Source organism: Biomphalaria glabrata, chromosome 10 (genome assembly GCF_947242115.1).
Source record: "Biomphalaria glabrata chromosome 10, xgBioGlab47.1, whole genome shotgun sequence".
Classification (NCBI taxonomy): domain Eukaryota; kingdom Metazoa; phylum Mollusca; class Gastropoda; family Planorbidae; genus Biomphalaria; species Biomphalaria glabrata.
The window spans coordinates 17,586,060-17,613,060 of record NC_074720.1 but is presented as its reverse complement, the minus strand read 5'-3'; the positions used below and the strand labels follow the sequence as shown (position 1 = coordinate 17,613,060).

The 27,001-nt window shown below is 38.0% G+C and overlaps 1 protein-coding gene across 7 annotated transcripts in view; it reads left to right on the top strand.

The window, feature by feature from the left end:
* Positions 1–27,001, top strand: part of LOC106062186 (B-cell CLL/lymphoma 9-like protein) — a 160,203-nt gene that overhangs the window by 117,314 nt on the left and 15,888 nt on the right. For 4 of the 7 annotated variants that reach the window (XM_056045253.1, XM_056045250.1, XM_056045252.1 and 1 more), the window contains one exon: positions 11,250–11,382. The exons of 2 other annotated variants lie outside the window; for them this stretch is intronic. The gene's annotated coding sequence lies outside the window, so the exon portion shown is untranslated. Of the gene's footprint in view, positions 1–11,249; positions 11,383–19,050; positions 19,344–27,001 lie in introns of those variants that run through there. One more of the 7 variants, XM_056045255.1, reaches the window with a different exon arrangement.

Sequence of the window (27,001 nt, the reverse complement as noted above, 5' to 3'; positions counted from 1 at the left end):
CCTACACACTACGGCTGAGAGACATTAATACACTAAGCATAGTCAATAGAACAAGATTTCTAGTCGTTCAGATCCCCGGCTCGTTCTCTTATAGACTTAAACAGAATGACTTTATACTAGTGAGACTTAAACAGAATGACTTTATACTAGTGAGACTTAAACAGAATGACTTTATACTAGTGAGACTTAAACAGAATGACTTTATACTAGTGAGACTTAAACAGAATGACTTTATACTAGTGAGACTTAAACAGAATGACTTTATACTAGTGAGACTTAAACAAAATGACTTTATACTAGTGAGACTTAAACAGAATGACTTTATACTAGTGAGACTTAAACAGAATGACTTTATACTAGTGAGACTTAAACAGAATGACTTTATACTAGTGAGAATGAACAGAATAACTATGTTAGTGAGACTTAAACAGAATGACTTTATACTAGTGAGAATGAACAGAATAACTATGCTAGTGAGACTTGATGAACAGAATGAGAACATGCTTGTATGTACAGTTGAATGGCTCTATGTGAGTGAGATTTACCTATAGAGCACATAAGAAATCAGACGATATTTTTTTTTTTTTTTTTTTTTGGGCGTTGCCTCTTTTTTGGGCTCTTGGCCTCTTTATTGGGCTTCTTTTTTTTTTTTTTTTTTTTTTTTTTTTTTCAAGAAAACACACAAAACATCATTCTAAATTAATAAATGTACAAGGAAAATTTCATTAAAAAAAAAGACATTTTTATCAAAGTCATAATCCAGGATTTTCAGTATGTTCGCGGAATAGGCTGCAGCGAAGATCCATAAAATGGTGACAGCAAGGGGTCCAGAAAATGATGACAGCAGGGGTCCAAAAAAATGATGACAGCAAAGGTCCAATAAAATGATGACAGCAAAGGTCCAATAAAATGATGACAGCAGAGGTTCAGAAAAGGTGACAGCAAAGGTCCATGAAATGATGACAGCAAATGTCCAGAAATTGATGACATCAAGGGTCCAAAAACATTCACGAAGAAATCAGACGATAGTGTAAGAAAAAAGATGCAGGAGTGACTGCAAAGAAAGTTTGGTAGCATCGTAGAAGAAGTGATGAAAATTAAAGATTTATTTTAGGTAAAGTAAAGCAACCATAAATTAAACATAAATATCCTTAAAATTAGTTCCACCGAGTGAATGTCGGCGGCTTATTGAGGGTAGATCTAGACCCGGAAGATGCTTTGGTGCCTCCTGGAGTCACGGTGCATTCCATATGACCGACATAGCCACATAGCGAACAGATAGAGGTCTTTTGTGTCGTAGCGATGGATAGACAACTCCTTACGATTCCATGTCTAGAACTGTTCAGCTGGCTTACCCGCCCTTTCCTCTTGGTCAATGGCTCACTCTGACGTTCATAACGTTGGAATCAATAAATTGTTTCTAAAAAACACAAATCAATATCTGCGTCCGTAGCGCGATCTGGGAGGTGTATTGTACTCCAAATCTAGGGGACCTGATCGATTCGGTCCACTGGCGTCTCGTGCTGGGTTTGATCCTGGTGCACAAGTTAGCCTCCTCCTCTCTCTCTCTCTCTCTCTCTCTCTCTCTCTCTCTCCCTACTCTTGCTATCCTGCCCGTAGAAAAAGCTTTGGGTTGTTAACGCGATTGTAGATAATTACGGTACAGATATGTATTGATTTCAGTCAGTACACTTACGGACTTCATTGTTCGAATGGTTCACATTGCGTAAAGGGATTTTATATTTGGCTTGTTTTGTTTCCGTGTATGTAACAACACTATAGCTGCTGTGAGTTTGATGTGTGTTGATGCTCAGTCCACAAAGCCTCATCATTTGGGCACCTCTTCATTAGTCCACTGGTTAACAAGGACATTCTTTTAAATGTGGCGGGCGTTCCTTCAGGCATGATTACGTTATAGCCCCATCCTGCAAGAGGGCAAGGGATAGCAGCGGGCGGGGTTCGAACTCGGGACATAGGGACCATATCAAGCGAGCAAAGAGCCACTGTATTGTTTGGCTGTGCTATGGAGTGTGTGTGTATGTGGCATGGTGGCATTGTCGTCAGCGGTCTTAGGTAAGACAGACGACTCCAGAACGTCAGACTGAAAAGAAGTGTTGTTTTTTTTTAGTGAGATTTTGTTTGAATATTTTGTATTCTCACTAAACTCTACTATAGTTCATTTCATGACAAGTAGAATGTGTTTCTATTGCAATCAAAGTTCTATTTAGTTTGGTTCACCAAAGAAGTGATTCCAATTCTTTCAAGTTTTATAAGTTAAGATCTATTAGGCCTACAGCGGTTTCGTTGTCTATCAGCAGTTTGGTGCTACAAGTCGACAACTTTTAGTACTAAGCACTTGAAATCTTCCATCACAATCATTTAATCTTTTTTTTTTTTTTTTTTGGGGGGGGGGGTTACAAGGTGAAAGTTTCTATTAGCACTCACTTTGTTTGCTAGTGGTTCATACCTAAAGAAATAGAAACCAGTCCTTCACAGAGGCTGTATTAATCGTCTTCACTCCCCTTAGGGAGATTGAGTGTAAGGATAAAACTGGTGATATGATTGTTTCATCTTCTCTAGGTCATACAACTGAACTGTGAAGATACTATCTCTCTCTATATTTAGAAATACATTGATGATCGATACCGATACCATTATTATAAATGGAAATTGATTATCGATATCGATACTATAATTTTCTGTTATTCATTCATGATCGATACCGCATTTAAATAAAAAATGAATGCCGGTACTAAAATGTTGAGACCATTCAACTGCACCAGTGATTTCAAGCGGTAGACATTTTTTAAAAATTTTCTTTGGTAGGTATTGCTGAAACTTATTCAATAGTAAGTTCATTCCATGAACCTGGGTTTAAATGCAAGCCATAACTCTGGGTGAAAGTGCTTGCTTCAACCATGGGTTTATATGCATGCCATGGCCCTGTGTCTAAATGCCAACCGTGACATGGGTTAAAGTGCATGTTGTGACCCTGGGTTCAAATGTAGTTGGCGACTTTGGATTTAAATGTATGTCGTGGTCCTGGGTTTCAATGCATTCAGAGACTGGCTGGTTGCCTGGTCGTGTGGTATGGGCTTTGAAATGTCGTCTCGGTGGGCTATTATAGCACAGTGTAGGACAGGCCACTGTCCTGTTGCCTCATATTTCTCACGGCTATGGCCAAACTTCGACTCACGGTGCCCCCGATGCGGGGAAGAAAAGGAAAGAGTGACTGCCCCAGACTTGCTGATCTCGTCTCGACAGGTCTGGATGAAAACTAATTCTCGACCTGTATGGTGACAAGCATGCACTACACAAAACAGCTGGGTTTCTGTCAGGGGCTTTAGCAAGAGAGGATTTGAACCTCTCAAGCCCTCACTCAAATAAAATTTGATAATGATGGTCCCGGGTTCAAAACTTACCGAAAGCCATACCCCGTCGTCCTGCTGGAGGTTTGGGCTAGGATATTATCAACTATGAAAGAAAATTATATAAAACAAACCAACCAGCCCTGGGTTTCAATGTATGTTAGTGAATAATTCAGAGTACAGTCCGTTTTGTTCACTGTCCGTGTCAGATTGACCTTGTCTCAAGAGAATTTTTTTTGGTGTAAGCGTTATTGGTTGTCTTCCCTTGTTTGTTACTATACTTAGAGTATTGAAGTTTGCCGCCATGTTTGCGGCCTGGACATAATCCGACTTTTTTTTTTATTGCATGTGATCGATTTCCTCCTTGTCCCCCTTCCCCAGTTCAGCAATCGAATATCTTCAGGAAGTTAATGTCTCCTCGCTTCTCTCCCTTTGTGCCCCCCCCCCCCAATTCCCTACAATGACATTCCGCACTTTTATTATTATTTTTTTTAAAACTTGTTTATTAGCCACTCTTGTTTCACTTTGTTGGTTTCGTTGCCATGGTGATCTATGTTTACTTTCTTTTCTTTTCATTAATAAGCCATATTTGTTTATTGTCCTTTATATTTGACGACTGGCCTTTGTTTTCCATTTCCTCTCATCTGCTCTTAACTAAATGAAAACTTGGTTGTTGCCCTTGTTACATTCATCCATCCATTCCGGTGGCGCTACAGCTCATGGAGGGGGGCCCTGGCCTGCTTTAGCACATCTCTCCTTTCTGATCTATCCTGTGCTTTACATTTCCATGCCTGTACTTTTAGCTGTTGTAAATCAAGCCACCGTGCTCGTGGTCTGCCTTGGGGCGCCTGCATTTTGGCTTTTGTTGGCGTACAATCTTTGCTCCTCTGTTCTCTGGCATTCTTTCCAGGTGACCTGCGCAATGTAATCTGTTCCTTTTGTTTCCTTCACTATGTAGGGGTCTTCATAGAGCTGGTATATTTCTTGGTTGGTGCGAATCCTCCATTCGGTTTCCTCATGTATGGCACCATACATTTATATGAGGATTTTTCTTTCCCAAGTATTTAGCAGATTTTCTGGGTTTTTTTTTGTCAGCGTCCAGGTTTTGCTTGCATATATAACTACAGGTCTGATGATGCTTTTGCAAATGGTTTTCTTTGTCTTTTTAGATATAACTTTGCTTTTAGTATTTTGCCTGTCGCTAGTCATTCCTTTACTTCTGACATTAGGTCATTGTTGGAATGTATCATGCTTCCTAAATATTTAAATGTTTCTATTGCCCTTGTTACAGTTTGTGATTTTTAGTTCCTTTTGGTTTGCAAAATTTGATATTAATTGATGAAGCACAACAATAAACTTGTAATGTAGAAAATTGATCGAATCTGGTACATATGTTGTCGCATTCTGTTGTGTTCGGTCCTGAGTCGAAAGATTAGATGTTGGAAGCTCAAAATTGGAACCAGTGAAATCTGCCCATGTGGAGTGTCACCAGAGAATGCCGACCTTGTCCTCCAAAACTGCTCTCTTTACCAAGTGACCCGTACAAAACACTGGCCCCAAAACACCCCAATAGAAAGAAAACTATATGGAGAGCTCCATGATTAGGAAACAACTGCGCAGTTCAAATCATATATTGGTCTAGTCATCTGAACGCTCCAACATAACAATGAGAACAAAGAAGAAGATCGAATCTGTAGGTGGTATGTTTCTTAAATACGTATCGAGAGAACCTGGCTTTCGAACAATTTTTAAAGATGGTTCCACAGTTGGCAACAGTCATAAACGTCTTATCTTATAGATTCCAGACGTTACTTGAAAAGAAAAGATAATTACGTCCTCCGCATTTCATGAGTCAACCTTGTCGTGCATGTTACTCAGTGACTTAAACTCTGCTCAGTCATTGGTCAGATGTATCTGTTGTCACGCATCACTGCTTAGTATTATATTCATCTCAAAAGTACTGGGTGCTGCGAGGATAACTTTGCAGTAGGACTCAGAATTTCATTTTTTTTCCCATCGCGATGCCAGCTTGAGATTCTTTTAACTCTTTCTCTCTTAATCGACGATGCCAACGTTGATTCGACCCCCATTAAACTAAATTGATTTTGGATTTATAAACTTTAATTTGTGTTGTGTAAAAAGAGCATGCATTCTCCTATAATTCAATACCAAAAATCTAACATTTTCTGAAAACAAACACAAAACGTATTGAAGTTTAATCTTAACAGGATAGTGAAATAGAAATGAGCAAAATGAATAATGCTATCGAAACGAGGAAAATAATTACGGAGAGAAAGAGTTAAATATTATCAGTTGATTTATTGGACCTGGTCAAGTAGGGCATAGGCATCGTTTCCTTTACAAAATCTTAATATGTTTTCACATCTCTTTTAATTCGTTACTTTCTTTTCATTGATATCAATCTGACCAGGTCCTTGCTGGACAATGCTGTTTCCCCTCACTGCTTGGTTGTGTTCGACATCTACGCCTGTCTCTGGTTCACGGACCAGCCAATCACAAAGAAAAACTTGGCCAACTTGAAACTGCAGACAAATATGTAACACACATTCAAAAGATCTCAATGATTGGAGCGTACAGAGCTCGTCATCTCCATTTCTTTTCTTTTGGATTGTGGAAATGTAAATTATATTATAAGGCGATGACTTAAAAAATATTATTATTATTTTTCGCTGCTTTATGGGGGAAAAAAGTCTATCCTGCTCATATTTGTTGGCAGTATGGGAGAAGCTCGCTGGAAAATCCAATTTGAAATCACCACACTGACCACACACACAGACACACACAAACCCTCATCTATACTCATCCAGACACACACAGTCCCTCATCTATACTCATCCAGACACACACACACAAACACTCATCTATACACACCCATAAACACACACAGACATTGAAAAAAGTTTTTTTTTCCTAAAATAAAATTAAAAAAAAAAAGAGGGCTAGGATGACAAGAAAGAAATCAATACTCGAGCTGCCATTAGAAACAGCCGAATTTTTTTATTTTTTTTAACTATAGAAACTCTTCGCTTGAGGAGTTTTGTAAATTTGTAATTGGATGTTAGATGTCGTCTGCTCATTTCTGAGTTATCCTGTTGTTGTACATTGGAACACAATATACGTTTGAGTGTCTTTTGTTCACCTAGCAAATCGTTTCCATTTGTACAACTTAGATCTATATATAAACTCATTGCCGTCTGTCTGGATGGAATCTTGTACACGTTAGTACTCCCACTTTCCCATTGTCGGATCAAGTTTCAAATGTGCACGATTATTGATTGTCGATGACAATACGTGGATCAATCAAAACATTGACAAAGTCTTCAATCAAACAGTCGTAATTAATCCATTTTGTTTATATAAAGAGACAATACTAAGCAATGGGAGATTAGCCTTGTTTAAAGAATTGGGTCGTTGGCAAAACATTGAAACTAACAATAGATAACTATAAAACCTTATATAAGTACTTGGCTAGCACGTAGTCATTTCAGCGTGGAGGCTCGAGGCCTCGAGTTCGAATTCAGACCAGGGGTGCCACTTTTCCGGAATAACCCGGAAATCCGGGTTTTGAGGGGGTCCGATTTTCCCCCCTCCGGGTTTGCCTTCTACAATTTTGTTAAAATCCAGGGTTTTAGTTGATTTAGATTTTTTCGAAATTTCTGGACATTTTCCCCCGTTAATTTTAGTTTGCTAGTTCCGATCGCGCGAGCCGCCATTTTTAAACAAATTCTACCAGTCACATATCTCGCGATTCGCGAGACTTTCACTTTGCATGCGCACTAAGCTTTATTTACCGGTACAGTTTTTTTTTTAAGTGACAAAAAAGTGTAAACATTCTCGATCTATAGAGAATTTTTAGATCTACGGAACGCGCCTCAAATCGGCTCGATTTGTGCCTCAAATCGGCTCGATTTGTGCCTCAAATCGGCTCGATTTGGAGTCAGATCTATTTCTATGATCAATCTAGATCTGATCTAGACTGTAAAGTCTTGTATTTAGTATAGATATAGTCTAGATCTACTCGCGTACCTAGCGGCTAGTTCTAGATCTAGAAATAGAAAGAAAAAAAAATTAACGAGTGAGAAATTTTTTTTTTTCTTTCCGTGTTTTATATTTTAATATTTGTATAGGTTCCATATAGACATAGAGCCTTAGCCTATGTCTAGACTAGTCTAGAGCTATATTGGTCTAGAGTATTCTAGAAGTAGGATCTAGATTTAGGATATTTACATCATTTTTAGATCAGAACTAGAATCAATGATTGAAGAATTAAATTAGTAAGTTTGCGTTCGCCTGAAGACTTAGAGGCTAGAAAAAATAGATCGATTGGTCAATAGATTTATACAAATAAATTATAATTATCTATAAGCAGTCCAGCACATTCTAGCCATCTAGGTCTACATTTAAATATTAGAAACTAAATCTAAATGTTCATTTTGGAGTAGATCTGGACTAAATTTAAAAATCATTTTTATCTTGTTGCAATAGATTTACAGGTCCATGCATGTACATTGATCGAATCAGTTTTATCAATGTTGATTAAAGTAGGCTGCTTCAAATGAATAATGAGGGAAAAAATGTTAAGAGAGAAACATCATTTAAAATAACTGTGTGTTTGGGGGAGGGGGGTGTACAAACATTGTTAATATAAAATTGTACTAAATCCTCTTAACTTGTATTACAAACTTTATCAATAAATACACACAAACTCTATTTATTATAATGATAGGCTTACTAATTACATATTTCAAACATGGGGGGCATATTATGATATAGATCTAGGTAGTAATTTAGTACTGTTCTTCTTTCGTAAAATTTTGGTGCTTAAATTGTATACGCGGTACGTTTCAGGGTTGGTAAAGTTTGGGGTTTATGATTTCAGGGTTTGTAAAATTTGGAAATTCGGGTTTCAGGGTTTACTTGGTCTCATGGGTGGCACCCCTGATTCAGACTTGAGCAACTTATTTTAAAAATTGCTTTTGAAAAAGCAGCTCGGAAACCTTCTCCCAGATAGTTCGTCACCCCTCCCCCCCCCCCCTCCTTTTTTCCCCAACTGGTCCACAAAAGTGATTTGACTTAGCGCACTGAGCATGCTAAAAGCATAGAAATAAATAGTACTAAACAAAAATAATTGATTAAAATATTACCAATCGCACAAATGTATTATTGATAGTCTATGATTTAGGTCTATTCAAAAATAATTATAGGATTGATTCAAAATAATTAATGCAATTTCACTCAATATAAACTTTGTTGTTGTTTTTTAAGTATTTTTTTTTTTTAAATTGTACTGTTACGTATTTATATTTCACGCATGCCCCGGGCTCAGATGTACATTTTCTTTTTTGTTTGGCTTATCATGCTGACATATTTTGGTAGTCATAGTTTTGAATACAAACTGAAATCTCCTTTTATTTGCCCTGATACATGCTGACATATTTTGTCCAGTCTTTTAATGTACGACAAGGGTGGGAGGGGGGTGGGGAGGTAGTTCAGTGTTATTTTACTTCCAATGTCGCCTGTTATTTAGACTCGTTACCAAACTCCGGAGAGACTTATGTTGACATGTGCTCTAATGGAGGTGCTATTGTTTGTATTGATTTCGGGTGAACACCTTGTTCTGGTACACGTTGTCTCGTACTGTGTTTGTCCACTCAGTGATTCTCTTTACAAAAACAAAACAAAACAAAAAGTATAGAACTGTCATCCATTTTGACAGTGTTTCTCAACTCACTAATCGCGATGCCCAAATGTTCTGTTTGCGGTGTCTGATCATTTCCAAACTCAGTTACAGGCCAAAAAAAAAAAGTGCATGAAACAAAACTTGAACTCGTGGACATAGTGAACAAGTCGGTCAAATGATTTGATTGATGCATCGACGTTAATAATATACCTCATTCACCAAGATGAACGCTCACGTGATGACCATTGATGAAACAACGGGGGAAAAATGTCACGTGATAACCATTGTTTATTCGGATTAGGTCGTAAGTTGTATATAAGAGATAAGGAAGCACGTGACTCAATGTTATTAGTTAAAAACTGTTGAATGAACTCCATTAAATTTAACAAACTTGATGTATGCTCAAGGCGCTATGAAAATATAACAAAAATAAAACAAAAGTTAAAATGACAAACTAATCTAAAAAAGGTTTGAAAAGATAAGTCTTAATGTTCCTCTTAAGGTAGTGAAGCATGTTGTCTGTCTAAATCAATGGGAAGTGATTTCCAAACCTTTGGTCCATGCACTGAAAAAGCTCGCAAACAGTAACTGTAGAATCGTGACATGGCTCTATGAGGGACACTAGGAGTGGTGAGTTCGCTAAGGTACAAGGGCATTTCTTTGTTGTAGATACACTGATGACAAAGTGGGGGCCACCTTGTTGTCGAGTCTTGTATTCACAGGAAGCCAGTGGAGTGTACGCAAGAGCGCAGCAGCAGAATCACGTCTTGGTTTCCTAGACCTATACGTGTAGCGTTGTTCTGAATTCTGCAGCTTGGCGATTTTGTCATCGGGTATACCTTCTAGCACGGCATTGCATGCAGTAGTCAAGGTGGGAAAGTATGAATGTCACAGTTAGCTTTTTTTGTTGACTCCGTTGCTTACTGCAGATAGAGATCCTTGCAGAGTTGACTTATGTGTGACTTTACGTTCCGCTACTTCACAGCTATACTTAGGGATGAACTTTGGTCAGATACTTAGATATGGACTTCTTGTGGTTTCTACCTTTTTTTTTTTCCAAAGTAGTTTTTTTTGTTGTTTTTTGAATTTCTTTTCCCCTTGCTCCCTCGTCAAGGTTCTGTGACCGCGGATCACTTTGTTGAGAACCCCTGCACATGAAACATGTTTTGCTAGAGTCATTTCAACATTTTGTTTAATAGCCACCTAGATCTAAGTAGCAAATCATTGGTCGCCAGCTGGCGCTGGAGGTTAATTCTCAAATAATGCAATTAATTTAAAGAGACTTAGATGCTGCAGAAATAAATACTAATGTTGTATAGAATATAGACCTACTGCTATAATAACACTGAATAGTAGCGTGGGGAATATGCGGATGTAGTAATACTGAAATTTATACCGAAGCAGTAGCACTGGAGAATGTACTGATATGGTAGCACTGAAGAATATATTCGATAAAGTAGCGCTGAAGAATATATTCGATAAAGTAGCACTGAGGAATATATACGATAAAGTAGCACTGAAGAATATATACGATAAAGTAGCACTGAGGAATATATACGATAAAGTAGCACTGAAGAATATATACGATAAAGTAGCACTGAAGAATATATACGATAAAGTAGCACTGAAGAATATATACGATAAAGTAGCACTGAGGAATATATACGATAAAGTAGCACTGAGGAATATATACGATAAAGTAGCACTGAAGAATATATACGATAAAGTAGCACTGAGGAATATATACGATAAAGTAGCACTGAAGAATATATACGATAAAGTAGCACTGAAGAATATATACGATATAGTAGCACTGAAGAATATATACGATAAAGTAAAGTATCACTGAGGAATATATACGATAAAGTAGCACTGAAGAATATATACGATAAAGTAGCACTGAAGAATATATACGATAAAGTAGCACTGAAGAATATATACGATAAAGTAGCACTGAGGAATATATTGGTGCAGTAGCATTTAAGGAAGTAGGATGTTGTGTGATCAATCGAATGTTTTCGCATCAACTCCTTGTAATAACCAAGGTTCTGTTAGAGATCTCTCGTCTCTTCACCGTTTAGTTTCCCCATGGATACCCAACTTGTCATTTGGATACTTCAAGTCATAACTTTCAACGTTGTCTTTAATCTTGTTTTTTTTTTGTTTGTTTTGTCTTACAGAAATATCTGATGATAAAAACACTATAGGATAACTTAAGCCACTGGACCGCTCCATGCTTAGCGCCTTGGATACATTCATTGGATATTTGCCTATTTTGATTAATCAGAACTGGAAAAAAAAAAGGATTAACAGGTGAGTTATTCATTGGCTGAGTTCAGGTCTTTCTAGGCGATGCTGGTATTTGATCAGACGTAACGTGGTTCACACTCGAACTTTCGCGGAGGTTTATAATTAGTAACAACTTATACATCAAGCTTAGCCACGACATTTGGTGCTAAGTGAGCCGATGTTTTGAAACTAGAGAAATCGCTGGATCTAAGTAGATTTAAATGAATGGTAAAAAATATACGGGTAAACTAGCCATATACTCTACAAGTAGGAAAATTTTTACCTAGGAGATTTTTCAACCTTTAGAAACCGCGTGTCTGGGGACTTGGCGTACTTGCAACTGCTAAGTTAAGTTTTGTAGGCGAAAGCGTTTGGTCGCTGTGCTGCACTTTTTGATTCGGAAACCGATAAATCCATTATGCTTGCTTGCTATGGAGTGTGTGTGTGTTTTTTCTTTTTATGGTGAAGGTGGGAAGAGGTTAGCTAGCAGTGTGAATGATGCAATATAAGCGGCATTGTCGTCAGCGGTCTTAGGTAGGACAGACGACTTGAGATTGCCAGAGTGAAATGACGTGTTGTCTTTTAATCTCAAGTTGATTTTGTTTATATTTTCATACATTTATATTTCATTGGTTCACAAAAGAAGGTACTCAAGTCATTTCAAGTTTGATCAGTTAAGCCATTTTATAATACGCCTACAGCGGTTTCGTTGTCTACCAGCAGTTTGGTGCTACAAGTCAAACGACCGTCCACAACACTTCTCTGTGGTCGTGTCCAGGCGAAAAGGCTTCAATTTTGTTGCTTATACAACATTAGAAGGCAACAACAATGAAGTTGTGATCAAGCGATACACGAGAGCTGCTTGAACGGAGACATCCAATGATTGTATGTAGATCAACATTCGTGTAGGTGCGGGGGTCGGGATAACTATGTCTGGTAACAAATGTACAGTGCATTGACTAAGTGATTGGTACACCGTGACACGCTGGGAGGATGTCTTAACCCGTGACATTTGGCCACCCACAGCTGCTAATGTCACAGTCACTACAGGGAGACCCTGTTGGATCAAATATTAAGATAAGTCTGGTGCTGCCATAGTTTCGTGTGTGTCTCAAAACCCAGGAATGTGCTCCTATCCTATGTGCTGTGAATGTCCCCCTTCTATTCTGGTTAGATTCTTTCATTTCTTGGTAGTGTGTTTGAAAAATAAAAGGGGGGAGGGTGCGTTTGAACCATCATTTTCTAGTGAAATCACCTTGTTGAAATCAAGTGCAGGCTCCATCTCTATTTACAAAGCTTGTTTCAACTCATGTCTCTCTGATCCAATTTTTGTGTACACGCTTTTTCTCCCACACCTATTCAAGTTGAGACTTTACACAATTATTTGTTGTACAAAACAAAACAAAATTAAGCCAATTAGTTAATTAATTATTAACTATTTGGTTTGGTATCGAAAAAGGGAAATAAATGCTATTCATTGAGATGTGACTGCATAGTTAATTATTCATAGGCGATTCATTAATCAATTTAAAAAAAAAACCACCTTGATTTTGGGTATTGCTCAGTTGTTGCTTCCAGTACTTTGATTTTGGGTTCTGCTCAGTTGTTGCTTCCACTACTTTGATTTTGGGTTCTGCTCTACTTGTATTCTTTACAGCAGTGATGTCCAAACTACGGCCCGCGAGTCATATTTGGCCAATGACACTTTGCTTTCTGGCCCCTGAAAATTCTATCAACAGTGCCTAGGTTAAATTTGTTACTGTGATTTGGCCCTTGACACGGTGCTACATCTATGCCCTCACCCCCCCCCACCCGAACGAAAATTCTTTGACAAGTTCGAAACGTTCCACTATTATTCATTGTCCATGACAACACATGAATCAATTTAAAAACATTAACCAATTAGTCTTCTTTAAATAATTTTGTTTTACATAGATAATGCACTAATCTATCGTGAAGTACGTCTGTAGAAATAGGATAGCGAGTGAACGGTGCCCCCCCCCCCTTTCCAAGTGTGAATGGAACTCTGGTCAACATGTCAAGTAGCAGACGCGTACAAGTCGCAAGACCAGGAGAGTAACTTACGTTGTTGTGTACAGTTCGGATTGATTCAAAAATAAATAATGGTACTATGTCTCTCGTTAGAAGCGAGTTTTTTGGGGTTGTTTTTTAAAGTATTTTTTGTTTTACTTAACTTGCTTATATTACAAAACATCACATTAATCGCCCTTATTTTATACATGACCAGTACTGGACAGTGCATGATTCATTTTAGCAGTGGCCACTCTTTATCTTGTTAGCCATTTTGTATAATTTGACAAACTCGCCCACTGTGGGTGGCGTGTTAGGTCTGTTGATTTAACTTGTCAGAATGTGTTCATTATTTAATAACAGCATCACAAGAGCCACGACATCTGATACTTAGCTGTTGTTGTTTCATTGCCCCTCCTCCCCCCATGTGATTTTGTTTGTGTTTATTTGCTATTGTTCCTAGCATGCGTAGGGGGTTCAATGGTGGACTGGCAGACTGCGTGGTGAGACCTGGTTGTGACTAGACTTTGTCAGTCTGACACGTTAGAAACTTAGGGACTTGTAGTTTGATTTTAGTGGTTAGGTAGAGTTGGAAAGTCTAATTATAGATTCCATAGTAATCATTTGTTATCGCCTCTCTCTCTCTTTCTCTCTCTCTCTCTCTCTCTCTCTCTCACACACTCTCTCTCTCTCTCTCTCTCTCTATCACATCGCCTTTATTGATGATCTTCATACCTTCCAAGTTCTTACATTTTCGTTTTTTCTAAACTAAATCTCTCGTCAGGCTCTCCCTAACTTTCTCGCTTCTTCTTTTCTCTTTCTCTCTCTCTCCTTTATTCTATTAATTATCCATTCACATTTATTTTCTCTTGTACCCCTGTCCTTAATCTCATCTCATCTCTCTCTCTCTCTCTCTCTCTCTCTCTCTCTCTCTCTCTCTCTCTCTCTCCTCTCTCTCTCCCTCTCAAATACGTACTAATAAATTGAAATATTCGTGTTACAGTCATTGAACTGACTACCAAGTATTTAACCCGTTCTACAAGGTATTACATCACTTTGTTGCCTTCCCATGATACACTACAGTAACTCACTTTCTTTACTTGCTTAAGTTAGCTTTTATTTATAGATATTTAACAATGTACTATAATCACATCAGCCTTTTCAGGATTCAATCCTGTGACAATCTGAGACCTCTCGTTCTTCCACTGGACCACCCTATCTTACAGCAGGGGTTGCGCAGTGAACTAGAATATCTATACATGTGCGTTAATTTGAGAGTGATGCACAATAGAGTTCTGGGCCCTGCCGCTGGTTAAGCTTTCTTGACGAAGTGCATCCCATTAAGTGTCAGATAGGCCTTGAGTGTTGATGCTGGAGATAAATGGTCCACAAATGATGCTGGGGATTTAACCCAAAAAAAAAAGTCGATGTGGACTCCGGCGACGTCTCTGTGAGACGTTATCACCGCGGCGCCTAGTTAACACTAACTTACAGATGGCCCTTTATTTGCTTCCTTTGAATGATTCATGGCAGGGATTTGCGGAGAGATCCAGGCACATCGCTCACAAAACACTTAAATTGGGTCGACTCGACCCTCCCCACCCCTTCTGGCCCGTTTTATTGTCTCAGCGTTTGTCGCTTTTCTCTCCCCTTTAAAAAAAGAAGTCTGGCTCACTCGCCACGCCCCTGCCCTTCCCCGAACATTCACTAGCGCCATTTCCATACTGTCACACATACAGACAAGGTCCTCCACCCCTCGATTTCACACACACACACATTCTATGGTACTCACATACATGAGATTCATGTGTTGACATATAGACCAACACCCACACACACACACTACAACTGTTTCTGCCATGCTGATGACATTCGTTAGGTCTCGGTATTTTTTTTTTCATCCTGCCGTTAAAGTTATACCGCAGAAGAGGTAAGAGGGGGGGGGGCTACGCGTAGCATGTGAGTCATTCCCTGCATTTACTCACATCTTGACCACGTCTTGACCTTGTGACTTAACCACTCGCGTCATGCTTACTGACCAAAACAAGACAAAATACTGGCGCATTTCTCTCTCTGTCCCTCTTTCTTTCTCTCTTTTAATCCTAATTTATTATGCAGCCCACACGGTACAATGAACTTACAAGCCTTGAGTGATGCCCAAACTACGGCTCGCGGATCATTTCCGCCCTTTGAAACATCTGCTTGCATTACGTTTCAAGTCCAAGAACCTCGGTTCTATAAGACAAGTTGTGACCCGCGTGTACGAATATTATCTGGCCCTTAGGTTTGGACATGAATGGTAACTGTACTTAAGATTAAAATTATGCTTGACCTGTGCATCCGCCAAGTTCCTTAAAAGCTTCGCTGTTGCTTGTGTGTGCTCTGCGATAAGAATTTCGTCGATGCATTATGTGGAGATTTTCACGCTAAACTAACTAATGTCATGGATACCAAATGAACTTCACTATTGCCAATCAATTCAAAAAGATGTAAGCTTTATCTCAATGTGTGACAGATGATATTCGGATCAAGTTTCCTTAATTAGTTGCCCATTTATGTTAAAATAAGTTTTATTTCCTAGAGTCAAAGTCTAAAAGCTTCCTTCCTACTGGAATTCATTTGGGCTAAAAAGTGCACTCAAATTATTGTCTACTTCTTACAAACATAGCTTATCAACACCGGATAGACCAAATACATCGTATTATTTATAGTTGTTCCGCCATGTATGAAAATCTCCAAACCAAGTACTGTCTCTGAATAGTGAGGACGTCTCGTGCAGTTCAGTACAATGAGCTAAATCTTTTTGTTTTTTATCTACTTTCTTCACATTCAAGACATAAAAAAAAAAATTACAACACTTGTGATTTCTTGGTTAGGGATATTTCTAGCCCAGATTTCCACATCCTCCAGTTATTGATATGAACGAATTCTCATTAAAGGATTTTCCCCCGAAGTCTTAGTGGACATTAAAATTTAGTCACTTCCTGTTTCATTGTTTACATTAGTTTCAGTGGCTGACTCAATACTAGTATGTGCTTTAAGTATATCGGAATAATACATTCCTATTAGCTTAAGTTTTCTTTACAATAAAAAAAAATATTGAATCCTTTGTTTCAAGCTAAAACTTCGGATAGCCGAGTATGGCTCGTTATCTTAATTTTGTGTCTCTGTTGTTCAATGACAAATACAATGTTTTAGTTTACAATTTTATTTTTAAAAAAAGTAGGATTGAATATATATATATATATATACTTTCTGGCAGAAGAAACAAGAACAACATTAAAATTGCATTTTAAAAAAAGACAATACCTCCATAATACAACTTAAATTTTAAAAATGTTAGCTGCTAGAACGAACGATGCTGCCCACTAGGTCAGCTGGCAATGCTAACTTGGGCTATTCTTTATTGATACTTTCATTATATGGACATTGAGATCAAGAACTACATCTAAACTTCTGATTTAGGAGTCTTAAGGTCTAATCTTGATCTATAATCTAGATGCAGATCTAATCTAGATTTACGTAAAAATATAAGCAATGCTTAGATAATCTTTCAATAAACTTTAAGCAACTTAAATGTAATAAACAACTCAGTTATCAGTACACTACGGCTGACTATGAAGTACCCCGGAAAAATAGCAAAATAGCGCACAAAAAAACGTTTGGCGAGATCAGAAATGTGATCGCCATCTTAACTAATCCTGACACACCTAAGTTTGCCAATGTCACGGCAAAAGGCGCCCTGTTTTGATCAAAGAAAGATGCCGCAGATCTCTGATTATAGTATAACACACATTCGTATTTTCCTATCCCATTTTGTCGGGTCACCACATTTCAAAACCCTTTTTTTTGCATTTATGCATTTTAATCAACGGTGAAAAAGGGGAATGATATAAAATTTAAAGTACTCTGGTTCTCTGCAAATATAGCCTACTTTCAGATCTATTCATATTGAAAAAGATAGAGACATCAACAAAACTGATGCCCAGGACATTAAATTACTAATAATCCGGTACTTTCATACATCATATATAACTCCGCGCTATTTTGTCGGGAAATTTTGCGCTATTTTGTCAGCTCTATTTTGTCGGCTCTATTTTGTCAGCGCTATTTTGACGGGTCACCCTGACTGTGTCATGTTTTGTATTTATTTTATTGAATAATTCCGATCATATGCCTTTAAATCTAGACGATGCGCTAAATTTTCCTGAACATTCATTTATTAAATGGAAGCAATAGTCCTTTCAAGAACGCGTTAGTTCTTTCAACACCGATGTTGGATCTAGATCTAGGTCTAGCTCTATAACCAAATTAATTATTATTATTATTATTTATTTTTTTACTTTGAAAAATCATAACGGTCAATCTAGAGTTTTCCCCATGTGGCCAACGAGCTTTTCTCAGCAATTATGTAGCAACTGTTAAATTTCTTGGAAAATTATTAAAGCCGATTTTTAAATCAGCGTCCATGTACGTTTCAGATTCCTTGAAGTTCTGCTTTCAATAGATGAATTGTAAAAATACAAACAAATTACTTAATGTCGTACATTATTGTCTTACTAAAAAAAAATAAAATTACTCAAACTTTGCCTTGTCTAACTCGTCAGTTTTATGATCTGCTGCTATCCTGCACTGTGTTCTTGTACTCGAGTAGTCCGTTTTATCTGGGTTTACGTATATGGAAAGAGTTTTCTTGTAAGGACTAGGTATACTTAAATTTAAGCCCAGGGATCGGTTTTACTTCTAAGTGCTGGATTTGTTTGTATTTAAATACCGGGTTTACTTGTATGTATGGGCCCCTTGTTTACGCGCATTTAAGCCTTGGGTTTTATTGAATGTAAAGGCTGGGTTTACTTATATGTAATGGCTCGTGTTTACGTGTACTAAAGGTTGGGTTTTCTTGCATGCTTATGCTGGGTTTACTTGGATGTAACAAAATGTGGCGATGAAAAAAAAAAGCTATTTTCTTGGAAGACAGCGTGCTGATATTACTACTTGGTGTAACCATTGTTTTCTCTCCCTTTCTAAACACTCTCTTACACACATACACTTTCATCTCTCTCTCTCTCTCCTGATCCTATCTGTTAGGCCTTACCTTAAGTTGAACTATTTTAAGCATCACTTGATCGCATAGAAAAGTTGTTTCGTCTCTATCTCCCTTACCTCCCCCCACCCCAGTACCTTGCCCCCCCTCTCTCTCTCTCTCTCTTTATCTCTCTTTCTTTCTCTCTCTTTCTCTCTCTCTCTCTCTCTCTTTCTTTCTTTCTCTTTCTTTCTTTCTCTTTCTCTCTCTTTCTTTCTTTCTCTCTTTCTCTTTCTTTCTTTCTCTCTCTCTCTTTCTCTTTCTTTTTTTTCTCTCTCTTTCTTTCTCTTTCTCCCTTTCTTTCTTTCTTTCTTTACGCACTTTCCTTATGAAATGAAAAAGAAAGCGTAGATCTACTGTCTTTGTCCTACGGTCCCATGAAGCTGTGCGTGTCTTGAGGATTTCTATGTCCCCCCCCCCCCAAAAAAAAAAAGGAATAAAAGGCCAGGGTGTGTGTGTGAAGGATGAAGACTATTTGTCAGTTTGGAGGAATAGGTCAGTAGAATAGTTATACTAGATTAGTATTAATTCGCCTTCCCCCCCCCCCCCCACACTACCACAAAACCCAGACCTATAGAAAGTTATTTATATGGCTTACTCGTTAGGATGAAATGTGACGATACTTTCAACATCCTGAACCCGAGGGAAGTGGTTTTCACTTTTTGTTTAGTGAAGTCCAAAGTATTACTTTACGCTCAATGATGTGTGCATATAATCGATTCATTCACAGTGGACACGTGACGTCACCATGTGCACATTTGGGATAAATATCTTTAATCGGTGGACACTTGTAATATCTTAGAATACTGCATTCTCAGTTGGTTTGTGCAGGTATATAATAGAATACCTTATTCTCAATGGGCATGTTAAGGTATGTAATAGTATATATATATATATATATATATATATATATATATATATATATATATGCTGTGGTCAAATACAACAAAGAATGAAAGTAACAATTCACAAAATATAAGACACATTTCCTCAAGATTAATAAAGCTATTGAGAGATAGACAGATATATTGATTGATTGGTTAATAGATTGGATTGGATTAGATTAGATAGATAGATAGATAGATAAAATTAAATCGCTTCTCGGGGCTACACAGAAACGTAGGCTACGTAAGCCACCGCCCTAGGCCACGTAGTCCTAGGTACCTCCCGCCAAAAAAAAAAAAAAAAAAAACAATCGCCATAAAATGTTCCGGATTGCGGAACTCAATTTGACATTTACTTGGTCTCGAGACGAACAAAATACAGACTAGACATGGCGGGCATTTCATTGCTGGCGATTTGCTATTTCTCTTTCCGTTACTTTTATGTAGAACTAGCCAATCAAAACTCGCCTTATGTAGTTGGAGAACTTTGAAAACATTAAAATACAAGAGATCTGGCTGTAGGCCTTAACATTGTTAATACATGTCTCCCTTTTTCTCAAATGTGTTTACATTTTTCTCAAATGTGTTTACATTTGTGTACGGTATATAGATCTAGAATGCAAATATATATATATATATATATATATATCAATTTACAGTGAATAAAAGACGAATTTACACCAGGTTTACAACTGTTTTTAATTTTAACCAAAGGGTGTATATATAAACAGTTTCGTATATATAAAAATTTTGTTTTTAAATTATGCAAATTATGGCAAGCTGTAGAGAGTTAATTTAAACATCGCTCTTTAGCATTTGCATAAATTTTGTGGAAGCCAGGCCCATAATGCGGAGACGAATGTATGTATCGCCCGTAACTGATGCTACAAATGGATATATCGCTAAATATCATTTTTACTCATCATTGTGCAGGTTCGTTAATAAGGCTACTAATCCCACGAATTAAAGCAAAAAATACGCGACGAGACCACGTGACTTTGTTTTCCCACGGCTTCTATCCCGAGCTTCCTCACACATTCACTGTTGGTACACATACACACCAATACACACTGACTGGCCCTCGTTCGGCCTCTGTGTCAGCTGTTTCAGATCCATTTTATTTTTGTTTCATCTCATTCTAGCATCCTCTCTTCCTTCACAACTCTGTTTTCAGAGAAACTCACTCCTGCCTCCTTCAGTTCTCCTCTCTTTCCTCCCTCGCTTTTCTCTTTCTCTTTTTTTTTCTTTTATGCTCTCTGCATTTCGGGAAATCAGGTCACAGGGGAACTAACTCTAGCGAGCTAAGTGACGACTCCCAGTTGGCAGCAATATTGATTCAACTTGTTTTCGCAGTGCTCTCCCCTTTATCATGGTGGAATCGTCTCTCAGAAGTTGTGAGATTTAACGGGGAATTAAAAAAAGGGAGGGGTGGAAGATTGGGGGATATAGTCTAGCATTTTAGGAAGAATATATAGGTATGCTTAAAATGGACACAAAGTATTGGCATATCAACTTTCACCTCTTTAATTTTTAGCTTTATTCAGTGGAAAAATACAGTTTCGTATTCTTGTGTTAACTTCGGTTCTCTCCCCTCCCCCTCATCTCCATTCCCCCCCCCCCTAGGCTATGATGGTGTGGAAGAGCAAATCTTGAGCCTGCCATGAATGAGTCTATGGAGAACTTCCCGCCTCATTGGATACAATCAACTGGCGCGGTGCATCTTCCTATTTACTGTGTTAGTTACTATGCAGAGACCAGCTCGTTTTGTCGGATTAACTGTCCCATCCCCCAAACTCAGGGACATTCACACATGCAGACTTCCGGTTCCTTCCATAGTTAAAGTCTTCAATACTATATTGAGATCTAAATGTCTTAGGTAGGACACGTCCTGCAGGTGATATGAAGAATGGAATTATATCTCCCCCCCCTTTTTTTTTTTGCTGATCTCGAGGCATAGATAAATAACATCGTTGATTAATGTTGGAATGGCTGATTGAATAGATATCCAACCCAGTTTATCATGGGTAGGTGTCTTTAGCTAGATCTAGACTCCAGATAGATGTCTTTAGCTAGGACTAGATCTAGACTCCAGATAGATGTCTTTAGCTAGGACTAGATCTAGACTCCAGATAGATGTCTTTAGCTAGGACTAGATCTAGACTCCAGATAGATTTCTTTAGCTAGGACTAGATCTAGACTCCAGATAGATGTCTTTAGCTAGGATTAGATCTAGACTCCAGATAGATGTCTTTAGCTAGGACTAGATCTAGACTCCAGATAGATGTCTTTAGCTAGGATTAGATCTAGACTCCAGATAGATGTCTTTAGCTAGGACTAGATCTAGACTCCAGATAGATGTCTTTAGCTAGGATTAGATCTAGACTCCAGATAGATGTCTTTAGCTAGGATTAGATCTAGACTCCAATGTCTTTAGCTAGGACTAGATCTAGACTCCAGATAGATGTCTTTAGCTAGGACTAGATCTAGACTCCAGATAGATGTCTTTAGCTAGGACTAGATCTAGACTCCAGATAGATGTTCCAGATTGACGTTACATATAACGAGGACCACGGTTACTTAACGGTGGAAAGCGAAGCAGATTTGTAACATGGGCAAGACTAGTATGCGCATGTCTTGGGGATTGGTTCATATTGACCATGTATTTGTAAGCTCCTGAATGAAAATGTGAATTGAGATTATCTTACACGTGTATTTAGGAAAGGATAAACCGTTTTAGTGTACTGCAATAAGAACACTGCTCATAATGTGCTAATCATTCAATACATTGGTAAGTCATTCAAATCTTAAATACCAAACGATGAATTGTATTCTTCCAATGGTTGCTCTGGACTTGGAGATCACCCTATGAATTATTTGTACCTCGGTGCTTGTGGATCTGGTTGCGATTGTCTATTTGACTATTATGAATCTTTTATTAGAGGCCAGAGGCATAGTTTTGTAGGATTCAATATCTTCAAGCATTGTTTTGTAGTATTCAATATCTTTTAGCGTTGTTTTGTTAGATTCAACATGTCTATCTTCTAGCATTGTTAAGTAGGAATCAACATGTCTATCTTCTAGCATTGTTTTGAAGGAATCAGCATGTCATCTTCTAGCAATGTTTTGTAGGATTCTACATCTTCTAGCATTGTTTTGTTAGATTCAACATCTTCTAGCATTGTTAAGTAGGCATCAACTTATCATCTTGTAATGGAAATGCATCTCCAGCACTTAGGAGTTGTTTGTAAGTAGTTCTACATTTGAGTAGCGAGCTTGTTGTGCGACACTACCAGCATTCAAACAGTTTACTTACATTGATCAGTCACCGCGGTCCTATTGCCCCCTTACCGCGGTCCTTCAAAATGTGAAGGGGGCAATAGGACCGCGCCTTCACATTTTGAAGCCCTACAAGCTCAGGCTCCATTTGGACAGAACATTGTGATGCGGCTCGTATGTCAGAACTGTAAATGGGCTTAAAATTTGCCTTAGGAGGCAATAAGTTGGGCATCACTGGTATATCTTATTAGGTGAAGGGAGGGGCAAATCTTCTAGACCTATTTTGAGGGGAGGGGGGCGTTTGGGCCTCCCGCTGTTCAAGATGAGTGAACGTGATTGGAGAGGTAGAAACTAATACAATACTCAGGTGACCTCGTTCCTACGGAATTATGGGATAGATACTTTGTTGTCACCAGGCCATGTGTCATTTACATCGTCTTGTTGTCTTGGGGTGGGGCAATTCCGTTGTAGCCCGAGAGGAGTTATGTGACTTATTTTCTAAATAGACATTTGTATTGAAACGCTAGGCGGATGTTCATAAATTTATTAATCCTGCTGTATAATCCAACCCCTAGCCCTTTCTTTATAATAAACCAAGCATTGGTACAATCAAGTGTCCACCTAGCAACTAGTCTAATGATAAGTGCTATATGAAACGAGCAAGATATAAAACGTTTTGGGCACATTCGTGTCAGTTATTATCTCTCTCTGTCTCTCTTAGTGAAAGAGAGAGAGGTCGGGGTACATTGTATTGATTTCATGAGGTTAAAATTAAAAAAACAACAACATACATACAACGAATTACAGCTGGGGGACTTTCTTTACTTCTGTGTGACCCAAATAGCTCGCCCTGGTAGGTCTGCTCCCATCCTGTTGTATTTGGATAACTGTGCACAAATTTAGGTTGTGACATATTTGGTCCCCCGTGGAGATCGATAAGGTTGGTGTGGCTTCTTATAAGATTGTTTCATTTATGGGCCCTGTTGCCTTCTCACTGTCATAAAGACGACGTGAAAATATTGATCACAGATTTGAGGTGGATAGTTTTTAGGCTTATATTTCATCTGGGTGGTGGTGTTTTTTAAAGATTTAATTGCTATGTGTGTGTGTGTGTGTTTCTCTGTTGTTGTTTTTTATTCACACTAGATTTATTTATTGTTAAGCTATTGCCCACGTTGCTCTTAAGATAATATGAATCTGCTCTTTTGAGTGCACGCTTACCAGATTGTGCCATAATGTGTGCAAGTTTCTCAGTATGTGACCTAATATTTGCAAGTTTACTAGAGTGTGCCCTACTGTGTGCACTCTTACTAGTGTGCAAGTTTACTAGGGTGTGCTCTACTGTGTGCACTCTTATTAGTGTGCACCTAATATGTGCACGCTTACCAGTATGTGCCCTAATGTGTGCAACTTTACCAGAATGTGCCCTAGAAAGTCTGTTAATGTGTGTGCTTGAAGTAAATTGTGCTCTTCGTTTAATCCTCTAGAATGTGAACTACTCTACAAGGCTATATGTCGTGTAGAATAATTGTAAATATTAACGAGTCGACATATTGTCAAAACACACTGTTGATTCCTGTGAATCGAAACAAGTTGTCCCTAATGTGGACAGTTTTATGGCATATTGATCCATGTCCCTGGATATCGACACTTTCTTTCTCAACCCTCGGTACACGTGTATCATGTTAGAATCAGTTTATTGGATACAAAATGAAGCAGGGCGTAAGCTGGCTGTTAGAATCATTTGTTTATCATATTGGGAGGAACATTAGGAACTAGTTGTCAAATCTATTGATATCTTCACCGTCGTTTGTAAGTAATATGCACGCCCCGCGCTCTCAATACTACCCAAAGTACTTAGGTTTAGGTCATTATGTGCACGCCCCTCGATCTCAATAGTACCCAAAGTACTTAGGTCATTATATGCGCCATTCTTATTTTTTCCATTCGCTTCTCGTGGTTGGGTTGGGGCGAGATCAGTTGTTATAGTAGACCTGAATACTAGCCTGCGACGTCATAACCTGTGGGCAGTGGTGACCAGTAGCTCGTTGCCTACAGGTTGAGACGTTGCAGGTCAGTGTTAAGGCCTTCTGTGACGATTGGTCTCGGTTGGAGACATCTCTTGTTCATACGTCATCAGCTCTGATGCTTCAACTTATACAGCTACTTCAATACAATTCTGCACGTTTATATTACCACCTACAATGTTCTTGACGCTAACAGTCTTGAGTAGGTATCTTGTTTATCCTTCAAACTATTAAAAAAAATAACGTACGAAAATTGTATATATAACGAAAAGGAAGGCGTTCGAATCTTTTCGAGGAGGTGATATGAAAAAGACCGCAGGTAGTGTGTTTAGGGTTAAACGAGTTGGGTTGGAAACTGAGAAATGCAGAGTAAAAAGGGGGGGGGGGTATTTCTCTTCTCTGTTCGTAATCTTTTACAGTCTGTATTCAAAGGAGAGCGTCGGTTAACGAATTTTAAATTAATATATTTTTTTAAATTGGTCGTCTAAATCGGTGCATAGTTGTTCATTTTATTTTCACATTGAAAACCAGAGTAAAGGTCATATAAGCATGGCATGCCTGTCCCTTACAAAGTTGCGTAGAATGTGTGTGAATGCTTAGAATGTATGTTAAAAAGGCGTTGCTAGCCCACGAAGCGTCTTAAGAAACTTTCTGTGGCGTTCGGGGAGTTTTAGCATTTTTTATGCATGTTAGAAAATGGTCTTAAAAGGCCATAAAAAGAAGGTTGATATCCATGTTTTATATATATTCTGAAAGGTAATTGGACAGCGAACACTAGAGATCATATACTGAACACCTGAATTTGATCAATTGACCTTGACCCTGAACTAATTAAGTATGATTGATTTTTTTATCAACAAAAAAGCTTGTTTGCTGACCTCTGTGAGAAACATTTTTAGAGCTATAACAAAAGTTTTGATGTAATTGGATAGCCCATTCATTTTCCTTTATAAATATATATAATTTTGTTAAAAATGGACCATTAGATTTGAAAAATTTTTTTTTAGTGAATTGGTTACCCTTTTAATACAAGTAACAGTGAAGGAAAAAAATAGATAAAAATCGTTTTTTTTTTGGTTCAGTTAAGTTAAAAGCATTTAAAGATTGAAGAAATAGAATACTTAATGCATAAAGAAGTCAATATTATCATTAATATGCTTCAATTCTTAAAATGTCTTAAATTTCACTAAATTTTGACTAGGTCTAGGTGCAGATCCAGTCCGGTCTCTAGTCTAGATCTAGACTTTAGATCTACGGACATAAATCATCGGCCACTTCATGAATAGATCTAGATCTAATATATAAAATATTCTCATTATTCCTAGATCTAAATCTAATTGTAATATTAAAAAAGAACAACTAAAAGTATTTGAAACTTTATGTTTTCTGACATCTCATGGACCCGGGCTAGCATCGGACATTGCAAGAAAAATTCGCCGGTGAATAATCAGCATGTAAACACAAAAACAGATGGGGAAATGGGCTATTTTTGGATCTGACAGGAAGAAGAATGTCTAATAGATCTGAAGTTTAAAAATGGTCACTTTAAAACGTGGATTGGAATAGAAAATCAGCAGTCTAAAGTCGGCCGATTATATCGGCCGGGACGCCACAGAAACGAAATGTCGGCCTAAAAGAAGGTTGGGCGAGATACCATTGAATGCAACTTTTATCTCAGTACATTGCAATTGTTCTAAATGCTTGCCCAACATAAGACGTCTTAGACGAGATATGTTCCAACTAGTTTCCAATGTCCAATTTTCCGATTGAGACTGAAATGATTGTTATTTGTGTGTATTTATTTATGTTTCGGTAGCGACAAAACCGTACAGTACAATGTGCAGTCTAATCAGGCATTCCTTTTCTTATTGTCACTGACATTTCTAATATTTTCTTGTGCTAGGAACATCGCGACTATGAACAAACCGTGGCAAGATTGCTGCTGTCAAATCTCGTTCTCTGGAAATTGCTAAAATACTCTTTGCTATCAACCTTAAGGTCTTGGGCTGGAGTCTTTGTACTTGTGTACTTGACGTTTGAGAGCTTTGACGTGTATTTGTTGGGTGGTGGTTAATAACACCCTTGTCAACAGTTGGCCTCATCAACGATGTAGTCTACATCTAAACCTCTAGCTATGCAGGAAGAACCTTGTGCACACATTTGTAGAGCCATTTCTGCTAATCTAATCGTGTTTAGGCATCAAACTTTTTAGTCTTGTGCAGGACCTAAGAGAAAGCTTCCTAAGAAATTGCTCATTTCAAAATACTTGTAGACTGCACTCTGAAGGCTAGATGACATGTTGCGTGTAAGGGAGATAAAGTTCAATAGTTGCTGTGACACTT